General features: G+C 36.6%; 1 protein-coding gene across 3 annotated transcripts in view; it reads left to right on the top strand.

Annotated features, from left to right (window-relative positions):
• The window catches only part of KITLG (KIT ligand), an 83,404-nt gene that overhangs the window by 1,170 nt on the left and 66,619 nt on the right, over positions 1-15,615 (top strand). The gene's annotated exons all lie outside the window — the stretch shown is intronic.

Below are 15,615 nucleotides of genomic sequence, written 5' to 3'. Positions count from 1 at the left end.
GTTCTGTTGGAGATTGCAGTTCCTGAAATGTGTGGAAGGGGTGGAAGTGGTGGGGAAAAAGGAAATCGGGGTGTTTGTACACATCGTTGGTGTAGAATGAAGGCATCAATGTGCTCAAAATGCTTTATCAAATGACCTGCTTAGCATCATATTTTAAACAGATAACTAGGCCTGCAAAAAGTTGCAAGACTCTAGCCCCTTGTACCGGTGTGGTAAAAGGCAGGGGAAAGGGACATTGCCTGGCTAAAAGAGGCTTGCAGAGTCTCTAGAGCACTCTCTAAGAGAAAAGACGCGATGTGCCTCTCCCCTCTCTTACAAGCAGGTTAGCTTTCAGGCAAGGCATTGAGCACCGCACCTGGAATCACCACAGCGTGCTGTCGAAATGCAAATGTTAAAGATTCTTGCAACAAAAGAAAAGTTTTATTGTAATCTCTTGATTTAGACAAGCTTTCTGCGAAATTATAAGAAGGGTAAAGACCTATTCCTTCTTATAGTAGCATCTGCTCCCATGAATGGTGGTGAGATCTGGGGGAAGAAGCTGCTACCTTCTAGTTCAGGAAAAGAGCCTAAACCTTCCTATTTAAACAAGAACACAGGAGACAGATAAGGTTAATGTCCAACACTCCAAAGCCAGGGGATGTACTATCAAGTCACTTTGAGAGGCAGTAGGATTGATTATCCTTCCACCCTTGCTTTGCAAAACAAATGTGAGCTCTGTAATCTCCTTTCTCGCTTTGATTAAATGGCTGTGTAAATCGGATTACATGGAATAATTCCATTGAAAACTAGAAAGAGGTCAATCTAGTCTGAAACATTGTGACTGTGGCATTAGTGACTCAGTGCTGCCTACCAGAGAAATTTGAGAAAGCTAAGTATTTTAGATATGTGACCTGTTCGGTCACACATCACACAAGTTAAAGTGCAGGCCCTTTGGGGGAACTTGCTGATGTTAAACGGCTTGTAGGCAAAGGAGGGCAGTACCCTTGTTGAATGAAGGCATTCATTGCCTAGGATCTAATGACCTTCAAGGTTTTTTTTAAGAATACTTCTAGCGATTCCACAGTCACTGAAAAAGGGGACACTGGAAATAGCCCAAAATCAATAAAATAATCTGCAGAAATGGAGGAGGGGATTAGATCTTTCATATTGTCAAATTTTCTAATCCAAAAATTACAAAGACATTTTCTGTGCAATGCTGCATGGATGGAAGGTAGCCTATGTAAATTGGACATTAAGAAATAGGATCGATTGTTCTGAATCTAATGTTATCCTCACCAGGGAAGAATATCTATTAATATTTAGTAGTTTAAATAGTCATTTATAAACATGGCATCAATACCATGGTTCTATTATAAAGCAACTTGTTCTGTACTCTCCTACTACCCCACATATAAAAAAAATTAATAGTAATATTTTAAAATGGGGTTTGATTTGAATTACACAGCTCTCCAAGAATCATGGGGACTCCAGGTATTCTGGCCTTTCCGTCAAGCTAAATAAGTGTGAAAATTCCATCAACAACCACTTGGGGTTTGATGAATGATTCATTCATTTAGCATGTGTGGTACACTTCAGTATTTCCAATATAATGACACAGGCAATAAATTTAATCACAGTTCTACAGAAATGAATGTCTTTTGAATTTTTCAGATTTCTGTTTGATTTTATTTTATTCAGATTGTGTGGTTTTACAGTTTCTAGAGGTGTTTGTGGCTTGGGCTTAGAAAAAACATCTCTTTCAATGTGTAACTATTTTTTAAACATAATATTCTGATACACCATATTGGATAACAATCAAGGCACCATATTTTGCAACACTGATTAAGATTTGGTTAAAAGTGCCATTAGCTTAATGTGCCTGGTGTTACATTTATCAATGTTGTACTTACATTTTAGTTTGGGGATGGTTTGTGAGAAGTGTCATAACTCCTGTCAATTTCAGAAATACTGAGATGAGAAAGATTGATCTTGCAAACAATTTTAAAAAGGCCATTTTAGGCATACTAACTCTCAGAGAATAAGCAAATAGAATGCTAATTTTCACTACTCCAAAGAAAATATCTCTTTTATGTCTGTATGAAGTTTGTCATGTGGGTGATGATGCAAGTTTACTTTGTAGAAGAAAATTAACATATTTATGAAAAGAGCATTTTTTTTAGTCTTGTCCTTAAGATCACTCAATTTGGAATGTATGCTTTGAACAATTCTAATTTATGTAGCTTTTAATTGATACATTCTGCCAAGACTTTAAAACCCAAGTGCTAAGTTGATTACATTTAACATAAAACAAGGAAAATAACCATATGGAAATCTGAAAGTCTGGGCCAAACCAATTAAAATTGCTAAATTTTATTTACGTCTAACTGCTGATTTGAAGATAGCAAATTCTGGGTCACATTTGTTTTTTAATAATAGGTGACTGAAATGTTTCCATCACCATAAATCACATAAAAATTTCTCACTCAAATAGCAAGTCTGGGTATTGGAGGTTTTTTACATGGACTGGCAAATTCCACTACATGTGGCCTTCGCTTTATATCTGAGAATAAAGCATATCTGAGCATATATGAGAAACACCTAAAATATGGTTGGTAGAAGGATTCTAGGTTCTAGCTTCTGAAGACTTAGATTCTAATTCCTGTTTTACTACTCATGAGACAAATGACCTTAGGCAAATATTTGTTAAACTTTTTGGGATTTCTGTTTTTTGTAATCTGTATGATGATTATAAAAGTTATAAAGATTTTTCTCGCATGGTGGTTTTAAGGACTAAATGAAATTTTATATGTATCTTTATACCAGCATAGTTGCTTACTATATGTACAGTTTGAATTTATTGTTCCTGAGAAGAGAGTGCCTGCTGGCCTACTTTTACAAGCCAGAGAAAAACTGACTTATTGCAGGTAAATTATGCCTAATGAACCAAGCACAGAGACCAAGTTTTCCTGAATCTACGTCTGTCGATTTGGTGACTCCCATGATAGGCTAATATCTGTTTATAGACTATAATTAAGACACATCAATCCAGGAATATGTGAAGACAAAGGTGATATGTGGGCATAAGAGGTGCTACGTTTTTGAAGGTTTTTCTTTTAAAGTACAAATGAATGAGATAATTAGAATAGAAAATAGAAATGGAAAATGGAAATATTATCTTTATCGCTGACTCAGTTTCATATTTCCACACTCTTGCTAAGTTCTCCTTGTATGATTCTAAGGAATTATTTTATTTTATTTTATTTTATTTTGGACTAAAGAGACTTGGTCAGTTTCCCATCCCTAATGTTCTCGCACTTGCTTTTCTGAGTGAGGCCATGCATTCATTTCTGTGGGGTGTCTTTGTTGTCTTTACCAGGCAACGTGCAGTGACTTTTTTTTTTCATTATACTAGTTTGAGACTTTTATTTTTCTTTTCTGGATTATCTTAATGTTCCCTTTTGTAAATTATTTTTATTCCCTTTTGTAAATTTTATTCCCTTTTGTAAATTAGGGCAAGGCATTTGGATATAAATCTCTGAGGAGTGATCTTTTATCTTTCTTTCTAGCACATAAATCATGAGCAGCTGCAAGAAACTGTTCTTGGTCTTACACACTGTTCTTGGTCTTAGTCACGTGTGTAGCCAGAACAATTTACAAAACAAGTTGAGGGAACACCAAGATATTTTTATAATATATGCTGCTTTCAGGGTTGTTTTGTATAGGCTCTGTTTCATAGAAACAATTGACTGCAGCCTTTCTGATTTATAGATGCAGCAAGATGTGTTTGCCTTTTCACTTAATTATGGGTATACTAAAAACTGTTTACAGGGGCTGGGAGTTTAAGAGAATTGTCATGATCTCATCTCTACCTATTTCTTTCTCTATAGAAAAAAGAGGTGGGGGAGTGACTTTCTCATAGTTGGGGCTCATGGTTCTTTCTTTAAAATCATAATGTGTGTCATCTAAAGGAAGACTGTTCTTTATGTACCTGTCTTTGTCCTTTGGCTGCATTTTACTATTTTTGTAGGCTGCCACTTTGGCTTGGATATTAGGAGGCTGATTTCTTTTATTAACCTGGATAATAAGTAGTAGTAATTTGGGAAATTATTTGAACTCCAGATCTTAGTTTGCTCAACTGTAAAATGAGTAAGTGAGACTAGGTGATTTCTAAGTGCCTTCTGGTTCTAAAATTCTCTATTTCTAAAGTACTAGTAAAATAGATATTTGAACCAGATGGTATTTAAGCTTCCTTCAGTTCTCAGATTTATGCAGCCATTGCTTCAGTGTGAATACACATTATAACCATTGTTTTATGATTATGAATAAGCCAATGGGGAGAAATGAAGGAGATTTAAATTTAGACTGTTCTACTTTTATGCCTTTCACCTACTGCTTGATATTTCTGTGTAAAAAGAATGGTATTTACACTTTCCTGTTTTAGCAAAATCCACAGTTAAAGAGGATCTTTACTTTCTCTGTTCTAAATTTTTAAGTTCTATGAAAAAGAATTCTAAGATAAAGTCAGCTAACCAGAGGAGATAAGCTTACAAAAGGTAATGCTTCCCTGTATTTGCCTGTTTTTTTCTGTCCCTTTAACTTCCAGTACGTGTGTACATGGAGTTGAAATGGAGAAAGAAAACCAAGAAGGGATCTGATGATGTAGCAGAAAGAGCACTGAGGGGAGAATCAAAGGAACTGATCCTACCCTTTGCTCTGCCTCAAGATGTGTGACCTTGGACTAGTCTCCCAGTCTTAGTATCTCTGAATCATGCCCAAGATAGTTAATCCTGAGAAGATAGTGAAGATGAGAGGCTGCAGCTGGAGACACAGAGGTGGAAAGAGGAGGGAGCCTCAGGGAAAGGCAGTTCCTGCAGATGACACTATGCCAAATCTCTCCTTGGCTGGCTTTTGTCTGGGTCCAGTACCATCCTTGGAACAGTGCTTGCTTACCTCCTTTCCTTAGCTGAGAGCTGGAGCAAACCCAGCAGCTAGCCGTAGCCCTTTTCTTTTTTTCTTTTTTTTCTTTTCTTTTTTTTTTTTAGCAGTCAGAAGCTATGGCAGTCTTTTCTTGTTGACATGAGAATATTCCAAGATCAGCTGGACCCTCCTCAAGCTAGGAGAACACACATTTCTCAGAAAACAGGGCCACAACGGTGAAGATAATGTTCTTCTCTAATCACTGGCATTGCCCACTGAGCTATCCACTAAAACAAAGTTTAGAACTGAGGCAATAGTCTAGAAAATTTTTAAAAAAAAAGTAGCAATGGCTATTATTGGGATATTTGGATGCAGAAATTCAGCTCTTGACTTTGTGCCTGTAGCTGTTGCCCTGGGGCTCTTGAATGCTGCTGATTAGAACATGGGTAAATTGGCAATAAGGGCAATAAGGTAGCCTTTTCTGTGTTCCAGGTACACAGACAGCAGCTCAAACTTTGTCTGTTGCTCACAAAGAATGCCTTTGCTCTTTAGGGTGACCACGTAAAAGGACATGAAAGGACCACCGCAAACTCATCGGTGCTCACTTGAAAAAGCAAGCCTTGTTCACCTTTGCAGAAAGGGCATCCCCACTGCATAATTGCATCCCTGTGCAAACCTGGGAAGAAAGAGCACAGCTTGGAGGGTGTCATTGTGTTTGTCTTGTATGCCCATACTGTGTTGCCTTTTCAGGAGCAGAAGTTCATCTGCTGAACATAAGCCCTGTGAGTGCTTAGAACTTTTCCCTCTTTTTCACCTTGACATAAAATCCCTAAAGCTGAGGACCTTTCCCTTTCAGTGTCTTCACTCTGCTCCAGGGCTGAATCGCATCTCATTATTGGCTTGTTTCACCTAAATGTGAGTATTTGAGTGGCAGTGAACCAGGTTGCCTCTAAGGAATACAACTGAATAGTGGTGGTCTATTGTGAAGGAACCTCTTAGGGCCCTACAGTGCTGAGTTTTCTACTGTTTACTTGGAGTTCCTTTCTCAGTGCCTTCCCAAACAACTGCCTTGGGAAAACACACAGATTCTTTGGCTTCCAAGAAGAGTGTGACCGAGAAAGTGTGCTTTGTTATAAAGGCCTTGTCACCCTCCTGGATGTGTTATCCATATCGATGTACTGGCTGTTAAAATTCACGTTCACCGCAGAACTTTAGATGGGGGAGTGGGAAGAAGGGAGGGTAGAGATGTTTTCATATACAATTGTTTCTAATGTGATCTAGAAAACCCAAGGATTGCAACACAGACCTCAGCAGTCATACATCATTATTTATGGTTCTGTGTAAATGTACAATTTAACGTTTCTGAAATAGTAAACACATTAGGGATTTCCTTTTTTGATGAACAACCTAAAGCTCTGTGATTGCTTTAGTTTGGATTTCTGGCAACTTTAGAAAACTGGTGTATTCCGTGGGCCCTACTCATAAATCTTTGATGTGCTCTGTTAGTCAGAGGACTGACCTTAGCACATTTGTCATTCTGTTTGAAAGATACATTATCACGGTATAGGAGAATGGCTGGTGCTTTCTACTTCCAGGTGGTCCAAAGTGGGAACTAAACAAAATGAGGGGATAATAAAGGGATTAGGCAACATTCATGAAAAATTCAGAGGAAATTATTAGCATGATGTTTTTACTATTTGGATGACATTAATTCTATGTAGAAAAGCACTGAACTACAAAATAGGGCTTACATAATTCTTCCACTATCTTTGTAACAAATTATATATATATATAATTATGTATATAATATATAATGTACATATTTATATTTATTCTTAGCCCCTGCCCAGAAAAGTGTTTTTAAAACTTTACTTCCTATTTGTAATGTACTGAAGCCACAGTACTCTATGCTTTAATAATACTTTAAAAATAATGTACCTTTTTTTTAAATTTGAAACTAGGGTCTTTCAGAAAAAAATGTATTTAGGCATTTATTAAGCTTGCTTGATTTATTTCATATATAGATACACATATGACTGTAGCTAATTTTAATTTAAAATTATAAGTAGCTTCTAATAATGCTAGCAAATCCTTATATAATGCTCACAATGTCAGGACCTGTTCTAAGCCGTTTGCATTTATTTATTTATATTTTTCAATAATGAGACTTTTAAATCCAAGACTGATTTGACCATTTATTGTTTGCACTTCTGTACAAATGTCACACATAATGATTCAACTTGAAGAGATGAAATTTACTGTACTATGTGTCAAGTGTTTGGCATTTAAATGTGTAGCCATTTTAAATAGCTTCTACCATTATATTATAACATCAAACCATCCTGATAATAGATCATGCCAAAATGGCACTTAGTAGAAAACAGTTCCAAGATTAATTAATTCACAGCACTTTTCCGCTGAGAGGTAGTTATTATTTTTTTAAACCCCATTTCACAGATAGGAAAACTAAGACAAGGTCTTTCTCCTGCCAATCCCAGGTGTTTATTGCAAAAGAGACTCAGCTGGCATTAACCACAGCGCATTAGTGTGGCTTATTTAATACCTCAAAGATATGCATTCTGTTTACATGAACATTGAATCAAAAACAAATGCAACTCAGATGTTCAAAAAAGCTGCCAGTAATAGAATTTGGACAACAAAAATTTCGTGATTGCAGTTGCCTCAAAGAGTGGCTCCTGCCAACTGCTCAGTGAATACACTTGGAATGTTGTGAAATGAATGGAGACCTAATTCAGGTTGTTAGATACTGATACATTTTTTATAAGCCTTTTTTCTAATGGCAAAATTTTAACAATTGTGCTAGGTCTGTTATACACACAAATGTGTTTGGTGCATGACTGGCAAGGCTACTTTGTTTGCTATTTTACAGCATTAATTTTCAGTGAATGCATAACATCATTTACTTAGTGAAACTGGAGACAATGTGAGAGAATAGCAAAGGTTTGAATGGATATAGATCAAATGTAGTATTGGTTCTGCCACTTACCAACCCCAGTAAGTTTTTCTCTTTGAACTTCACTTTCTCAATATTTAAAATGGGCACAGAAGTAACCACCTAGTAGTAGTATTGATGTGATAATTAAAAGAGATAGACTGTCTAACATCACAGCAACTGGCACTTACTTAATAGAGCATCGTTTCCTTCTCTAAAAGAATGGTAAATCACACAGAACATTACACAAATCTGTATGCTGTAAGAAATAACTTTAGTGTTAGTAAGTCCTGGCTTTGGCTATAGGGCTTTCATAAATAAAAAAATTAAAACCAATCCTTAGAGACTAATAGCTTAACTCTCTTATTTATATGTTATCTATCTTATTTGACACTCATAAACACCCTTAGCAAATTTTTAGAAAATTTTCCCAATTTTATCTTCTTTACTTTTCTCCCCTTTCTGTTGAAAAGAAATAGCTATACAAAGTAGGCCAAAGACAAGCTGTTTAAGAAGTAAAAGAGCAGCTTACTGAATAAGGAAATATAAGACAAATTAATAAGTTAATAACTGTGAATTACTCCCCATGGGTGAAACACCATGCCACAAACTGCACAAGTGTATCTCATTCGATTGTAGCAAAATGTTGTAAAGTACATATTATTATTTGGCATCATTTTTTTAACAAAGAAAAATAAAAAACCCTGCAGTTCAGAGAGATTAAGAAAACTTGCCCAAAATGAGAATTTAAAAAGTGCAATTGAGTGGAAGAGTTTGTATTTGAAGCCAAGCCTATTTAAATCTAAAGGCCAGATTCCTTCTAATCACTACAATATAATGCACCAATATAGACACGCATGCATACACATACAAACTGTAAGGCTTGAACTTCTTTGTTGTTGTTGTTGTTGTTGTTGTTGTTGTTGTTGTTTCTAATTTATTTGTGGAGATGAAGATGCATTTTAACTTTACACCAGAAAGACTGAGAGCAGGCAAAGCTGAGTCCTCTGGTTGAGTGATGAGTTGCTTCTGACCCCACACTCCTCAGTACTTACCAGAAGTGTAAATGGCTGTATGTGAGCAACACTCCCACAGGTCAGGGAGCCTGGGTTTCCTCATCAGGCTTTCCCACCCATCTCCCCAGCAGTCAAATGGAAACCCCTTGCCTGACTCATCTGACTGTTGTGAGGGAATCTCATTGTAAACTCTAAAGATGTCGTCTTACTTTATGGAATTAGGAATTACTTCATTGCCAAAAAGCTTTCTGTCTTTCAAATAAAGTGGTACTTTGTTGGCAGAGGGCAGATTTTAAAATATTTTAAAGTTATGTTTCAAAATAACTTCTTGGAAATAGAAAGATACTTCAGAAATTACTTTTATCAATTTGCTCTGATCCTCTTTACATGCTGTTTTGGAAGATGGTTTTAAATGTCTGTGATCATATTAGGAAACTATTTGATAATAATGTCGTTTATGTCTGGGTTTTAAAGCTACCAGCCATTTATATTGTGGCCTTTGTTTTGTTCATTTCTTATCAATCCAAATGCATTAATATTAAAAAAATATTTTCTGCATTAATATCGCAAGATTTTAAATGGGTGATTGTCAGCACAACCTTATCAGCAGCATCACCTTGTAACATACTCAATAGCAGTTTAGTACAAATGAAAATGTTGGCTAAAAAGTCCTGGCATCATCTCAACACAGGTAAAGGAGACAACAGAACAGAGATGTGCTTAACCAAACTCTGCAGTCAGATGGTCTGCTTTGGTTGCCTAAGAACGAAAACCTCTTAGCCTCAATTTCCCCATCTGCCAAACAGAATGAGCAATGGTACATTTATCATAGGTAGTTATAAGGATAAAATGAAATAATCCACAAAAAAGCACTTAGTCCAGTGCTGGACACCAAGAAAATACTAAATAAACATTTACTCTTGCTATTACCGTTAAACAAATGGTAATGTAATGCTTATCAATAGTGATGGCTCCTTTCTTAAAGAAAGTGACTTTAACTGCAAAATCTCCACTACCAGAGTGAAAGGGAAAGTTGAAGCAATTTATCCAAGTAACTCCAGCCTCAAATTCACTTTTGTCCTGAGTAATGTAGTTGTTTTTATTCTTTTTTTAAAACAAAAACTGAAAAAGAAAAATGTGTATAATTAGAATCACAAAAGAGTTTACCTAGAGCAAAATTACTTCTTTCTATCATGTGCCCAAGATCACGGCACCAATATGTGGTGGCTGGCTTATGAAACAGATTCGGATTCAGAGCTCGCATTCCCAAGCTCTTTGCTTTACCTGGAATTAGGGGGACAGAACATGAGTCACTCCCATTTTGAATCAGTGAGTGATTGCCTACTTTTCCCTATATGAGTGAAGTCATTTTCAGCATCCATAGAAATATAGCCACTTGTCAAAAGAAAATGGAAAGAACATGGCTTTTGTGTCAAAAGCATATAGATTTTACCTCTGGCTCTTGACTCAAGCTTGACATGGGACCTTAGGCAATTTATTTATCTTTCCTTAACCTTCTCTTAAACTTCTGTAAGATGGAAGAATAATACTTTGCAGCTTCCTTCTCTTGCTTCCTCATTCTTTTTTCTCTCCCTTCTTTCCTTGTTCTTTCCCTTCCTTTTTTTAAAAACCTGGAAATAATGTTATATACCTAACTTGTAATCACGAATCACAATCACTCAGATAATTGTACTATTAGAAAACAATGTTTTTCAGAATTAACACGGTTTCCTGCTCTACTTTTAAGAAGTAAATTATATTTCTCAAAGTGTTTGGCTCATTGGCCTTGTGTAGACTGGAAGAAGCATGGGGTTTGGAGTTAGACAGAATGAGCGTTAAACCTTAGCTCTACTATTATGATTACAACATGATATTTATTTCCTTCCTCTAGGCCCCAATATCCTCATTGGTGTAATGGGGTTGTAGGGGTAATAGTACATAGTTGGAAGAACACAAGAATTAAATGAGATTATAGTCTGGGCATGGTGGTTTATGTCTGCAATCCAAACACTTTGGAAGACAGAGGCAGGAGGATTGCTTGAGCCCAGGAGTTTGAGAACAGCCTGGGCAACATAGTGAGACCTTGTCTCTACAAAAATATTATAAATAAAATAAATAAATAAATAAATAAATAAATAAATAAATGAGATAATATATGGAAATTGTCTGACCCAGAAGTGATGCTCAATAAATTGTATCTGTAAGCTTTAGGGAATGGATTATGCCAGCAGACACATCTTCCAGTATGTATTAGACTGTCTGCTCTGTGTCTGTAAGGATGTTGACACATGTTGGCGACCTCACAAGTTGTGAAAGTCAAGAGAGTAATTAACTGAGCAGTGCTCTACATACTATACTGTCCATTCAGAGGCCTAGTGTTGTTGTATTGTTCTCAGACTTGAGCAATAAAAAATATAAATTTTCCAAGTACATGAAAACTTTAGTTTATTAATGTCTTCTAAAATGAGCCTCAAATTAGTTTTTGTACAGTATGATCATGAATAGCTTTGGAGACTCATAAATCTGGAATCATCTCTTCAAACTGTATGACTTTGAGTCACTTGATTCTTCTGATAACATTCTGATTTTCTCACTTGTAAAATGAGGTTTATAATAGTGTCTAAGTCCTAAGGTGACTGTGAGGATTAAATGAGCTAATGCATAAGAAGGGCATTAGGACAGGTACCAGAAAACCTCGGTAAATGTTAGCTCCTTTCAAATAAAATGCAGTTTTGCATTCAAAGGTTGTTCGTTTGTTGTTTTTATTTTTTTTGCATGTGTTGAATTTAATAACTTTATAGAATCAACAGTTTGGAAATGTTTCCATTATGAATTCAGGTTTTATTTTCTTGTCAGTGACTCTGTTTAGTTTAAGGGCATGGTTGTCCGGATTCATCTTTGAGTAAGTTTTGTATCAATCAAGACAGATGCAAGTTACTTTTATCAGTCCATTACTTCAGGTAAACAAGCATTCCATTCTTTGACAGAACATTAAACTGTTATGTTCTTTTTGATGGAGTGCTGATTTGTTCAAAACACTTGTGAAAGAGAGAAAACAGCTCCTGTTTTATAACTCTTTTGTAATACAAAGTTTGTTTCCCAAGGTTTTCTGGAAGTTTCTTGATTGAATCTTTGATTGTGGATACCACAGTGATTAATTTACCAAGCCGGAAAATGTGGGAAGTAATTTTGAGTTCAGTTCAGAGTGGGATCTAACACAACACTTTGAACCAAGACTAAAATGCAGAAATCTCTTTTAGATATTGAAAAAGAAAAACAAATATATATATATTAAAGTCCCTGCTTTTAAGGCCTAAAGGAGAATGTAGTAGAAACACTGACGTGTAATTTTTGTGAATTGCTTAGGAACAGAATTAGATTTAAAAAGGAATTCCTTTTGCACTTTTTCCTGAAGATTTGTGTCCTAGCATTTGAGGAGTAATACAGGAAAGTCAGAACAAGAACTTGCTGACAGCACAGGAGATCCATGTCCTAAATTCATGTATGTGGTACTGCATTGCTATGCAGCTTTCAGGATGTCCATTTTATTGTCCATCAAAATGTAGGGGTAGATCCTATAATTTTAAAGGTTCTTTCTAATGCACACTAGACTCTAGATTGAGTTATTAACAGAAGTCTGACTGTGTCATTACCGTGGCTAAAATCCTCTACCAACTTTACATTACCCTCAGGATAAAGTCCAAACCCTCAGCACACTATACAAGGTCCTCTGTGGTTTGGCTGTTGCTTATCTCCACCACTCCCGAGTGGTAAGTTTCATTCCAGCGTCACCTAACTATGTACAATGACATACCTATATTGCTGCACTTGGTTTCCGAGGCCCTGAGGGCCTCGCATTTGGGTAGCTTTGATGGTCTCTACTCCAGGAAGTCCTCCCTGACTTTTGTTTGCTCTTTTTCCTCAGCCCCACTCCCTACTATGTTGTTTAGTGATCTTACCCTGAGCTCCTGTAGCATTTAAAAAAACAATCATATCACTTATCACATTATATTGAAGTTATTTTTTTACTTACCTAGCTAAGTTATCTAACACTGGTATCCCTAGCTAGTGGCACAGTGCCAAAATATTGATAAAGGTTTTCTGAACTAAACTATGAATTTAATGCCAAATGTCTCCTTGAGGGACAACATCCACCTGTTAGCATTCTAAGAATGGATCCAGACATTTGACAATTTTGTGCCCGCTGACCTCAGCAGACACATGAAACTGCATGTAACACTGTCCTGTATAAACATACATACATTGTTCAAACAGAATTTTCCTCAGAAAGAGAAATGATAAATGAGCCACTTTGGGTGGTAGAAGAGAATGGAGACAGTAAATTAAAAATAAATAAATAAATAAAGGAGAAGGTGAGGCCATTGCTTGCCATTCTTAAGGAAATGACACAATAGGCTGAATGACAAGGGCCAGTTAAAACTCGCTAATGCCAGATATATGAAGACTTAAGAACCAGAAAGGATTTTAGGGCAGAATATTGTTGATGATGATGAAGAGGAAAAGTGTTGATTTCCAATGCTTATTCTCTGTGCCAGGTCCTGAGCTAAATGTGTTACATACTTTATGTCTCCTGATTCTCCCCACCTGTGAGGGTGGTGGTAGTGTGATTATTCCATTTGATACAAGAGGAGGAATGTGAGCTCACAGAGGTTGAGCAAATTGCTCAGCATCTTACAACTCTCAGTCATCAAACCTGATCTGTTTGTTCCTAATTTCTTGCTTAGTATTAGTACTGTTGACATTTTATTTTCTCACCTAGAGATTTTGTTTGTTTGTTTGTTTAAATGGAGTCTCGCTCTGTCACCAGGCTGGAGTGCAGTGGTGCAATCTCAGCTCACTGCAACTTCCACCTCCCAGGTTTAAGTGATTCTCCTGCCTCAGCCTCCTGAGTAGCTGGGATTACAGGCACGTGCCACCACGCCCGGCTAATTTTTGTATTTTTAGTAGAGATGAGGTTTCACCATGTTGGCCAGGATGGTCTCGATCTCTTGATCTCGTGATCTGCCTGCCTCAACCTCCCAGAGTGCTGGGATTACAGGCCTGAGCCACCGTGCCCAGCCGAGATTTTTTTTGATACATAATAATTCATGAGACTATTACAAATATGGTAAATGGATTCTTCCTTCCCAGCTCACCCACACTCAAGATGCTTCCTTTAAAATTCTGTTAACAATTTGTGCTGGTTAATAGGTAGCTAGTGCAATACTCAAGTAAAGGATGTTGTGTAGTTTTGGATACTGAGATGTATAGTCTTTGTCTAAAAGGAGTTGAAAGACAGAAATATGACAATATGAGAGGGTTTATATGATTCTATTAGAATTATATTTATGTATTTAAAACAGATATGGTTAAGGAGTTTAGCAAAAATAATGTCTCAATACATAAGATCAGAGATTAAGCGTGGAGGAAGAAAGTTGGAGAAGGATTAACAAGAAGTGATGTTTTCAAATTTCATGTGTGGTTAGAAGCCATCATCTTAGTGACTCAAGGCAGTAATACTACTGCTTTACAATACAGTGCTCTAAAATAATGTTACAGATATTGCATGTACTTTAAAAAACATACATCATTTTGGGGATACTCTTTGATGCCAAGTTTAAAAAATTCTAAAGTGTTTAAAATGATACAAACTTAGAGCATGATCTGTGTTCCTTTTTTTTTTAATCAGATAAACTTCTTGGTTTTGGGTGTAGATCTGAAAAGTTAACATTTCTTGAACCAATAAAATGTTTTCAGTTTTATATAATTATATCACAAAGTCTACCTTCTGCCTTGATTTGCAAAGAAAAGCTCCAAAAAGGACCATAAAGAAGAGGAGATAACACACAAATAGTGAGCAATGAAGTAGATGTACAAAATGGTTTGTGCAGATTTGGCACTTAAAACATACAGCAGCTGAAGTACATCTTAAATTTCATTTAGTGAATATATTGCTCACGAGTCCCTCTCTTCATTTCCTGAGGAAGTAGATCCCTATTCTCTCCCATATGGTGAGAAAATCTCTGCTATCCAAACAGTTTCCCTGTTTACATTTGTTCTTCCATCCCCTTCTGATTCCTCAGCAAAGCAGCTGCTTTGAAAAGAAGCTCAAAGGATTACCTTGAAATGGTTACCCACTCTCCCCCTTTTCAGCTCCAAGAAGAAAGTTTCTTTCTGTATTTTCCCAGCATTATTAAGAGTCAAGACTTGAGGCCTTAAGGTACATTTCCTATATTCTTCTTTTGTTTTAAACTCGAAAGCAAAATAATCTTCCCAAGTCTACCATGAGGATGAATTTCAGAATGCACAATAACTTACATTTACTGAGAAAACTGTTAAGTCAGAATCTTCTAAAATAGAGATAACAATAACAAGTGTGATGCCAGTACTCCTATCCTGATACATTGTAAAAAATCATCTCCTTCCTTACTCTGTCCTACATCCTTTTTTCTTTTCTTTTTTTTTTTTTTTTGAGATGGAGTTTTGCTCTTGTTGCCCTGGCTGGAGTGCAATGGTGCAATCTTGGCTTACTGTAACCTCTGCCTCCCGGGTTCAAGCAATTCTCCTGCCTCAGCCTCCCTAGTAGCTGGGATTACAGGTGCCCACCACCATGCCCAGCTAATTTTTTGTATTTTTAGTAGAAGTGGGGTTTCCCCATGTTGGCCAGGCTGGTCTTGAACTCCTGACCTTAGGTGATCCGCCCACCTTGGTCTCCCAAAGTGCTGGGATTACAGGCATGAGCCACTACGC

The sequence above is a fragment of the Gorilla gorilla genome, chromosome 10, assembly GCF_029281585.2.
Source record: "Gorilla gorilla gorilla isolate KB3781 chromosome 10, NHGRI_mGorGor1-v2.1_pri, whole genome shotgun sequence".
In the NCBI taxonomy this organism is placed as follows: domain Eukaryota; kingdom Metazoa; phylum Chordata; class Mammalia; order Primates; family Hominidae; genus Gorilla; species Gorilla gorilla.
This window is presented reverse-complemented; position numbering and strand designations above follow the sequence as displayed.